This window comes from Poecilia reticulata, unplaced genomic scaffold (genome assembly GCF_000633615.1).
Source record: "Poecilia reticulata strain Guanapo unplaced genomic scaffold, Guppy_female_1.0+MT scaffold_2656, whole genome shotgun sequence".
In the NCBI taxonomy this organism is placed as follows: Eukaryota; Metazoa; Chordata; class Actinopteri; order Cyprinodontiformes; family Poeciliidae; genus Poecilia; species Poecilia reticulata.
In genome coordinates, this window is record NW_007617380.1 from 1 (window position 1) to 1,187 (window position 1,187).

Consider the following 1,187-nt stretch of genomic DNA (forward strand, 5'->3'; position numbering starts at 1 on the left):
TATTCCGGATATTTCTGTCCTCTTTGCTCATACAAAGCCGATGAGTCGTTCAAGGTACAGAATCACATAACAAGAACTGCTACGGTTCAACATAACGGTATGTAAAGCTACACTTACACTATCATTTATTTATTTACCTTCTTAACAGTTTTGTAGTTGTTGTTTTTTTTTCATAAAAAACACTAGAAAAAGGTTAATCCTTTTTGAAATATGTTTTTGCACGCCAACATTTCTGGAAAGTCTAACACTTTTTATGAACTAAAAGCTGCCATCATAGGTGGGTGTAGTTCCCTCTACTTCATATATTTATAGTAGTAAATAACTGCAAAAAACACTAGTAAGAGTAACAGTATTAGGTGATACATCTACTATTAAGTACGGTTTTACTGATCATAATGTGCAGTGTAATATTACCCATTTATTTCTGCAGACATGAATTAAAATGAAGGTATGTGCACTGATAGTTATTTTAAAAATGGAAATTAAAAATATTAATATAAGTGAGATGTTATTGTTGGACAATTATAGTTCTTTAGAGCTACCAGACAGCTTATTTCCAATCATTCCTCCGTTCAATGTTTACAGTCAATAGTGTGGGTAAGGCTGTTGTCTTATACATTAATTTGATTGTTAAAGTAATTTAAATTTTCCCTCTTTTCTTGAATGTTCTCTCAAACACCACAGGGATTGCCTAAACAAGGACTGTCCAACAACTGTGGAATGTTTGTAGTGATGGTAACATCCACTTCCTCCCACCATTTTGTTGTATTGTTTGTATAGACATAATCACATTTTTCTCCACAGTATGCTCTCTACTTTGTGATGGAAGCAYCATTTGATTTCACGGAGGTAAGGAAACAGATAAGACTGCATGCTTTCTGTTGGAGATGTCATTAAATGCGAACCTGTCATGTCCACAGAATGACATGATGACAATACGAAGATGGTGGACTCTCACTCTCCTGAGAAACTTCCCTGTGAAGTAAGAATAATGGTGCAATATACCACATCATCATACACATAAGTCAGTTTTTTAAAGAAAATCTTCAATTTGTCCTTTTAAAAGGTCCAAAGAAGAACTACAAAAGGAGAGAAAGCGGAAAAAAGTTCATGAGGGGGCAAAATATGAGGTATGGTTTAGTTCAAATTCATCAGTGTGTAGTTTTGAATCATGTAATTTCTATTAT

General features: G+C 33.8%; 1 long non-coding RNA gene across 3 annotated transcripts; it reads left to right on the top strand.

Annotated features, from left to right (window-relative positions):
- The first annotated feature begins 6 nt into the window (after window positions 1–6).
- Window positions 7–1,181, top strand: LOC103461598 (uncharacterized). Of its 3 annotated transcripts, XR_533155.2 has the most exons (5): window positions 7–97; window positions 685–735; window positions 805–849; window positions 921–982; window positions 1,067–1,181. It is a non-coding gene; the product is annotated as an uncharacterized LOC103461598 (long non-coding RNA). The 3 variants fall into 3 exon arrangements; XR_533154.2 differs by having other exon boundaries at window positions 7–735; XR_533153.2 differs by having other exon boundaries at window positions 7–849.
- Window positions 1,182–1,187: the final 6 nt, after the last annotated feature.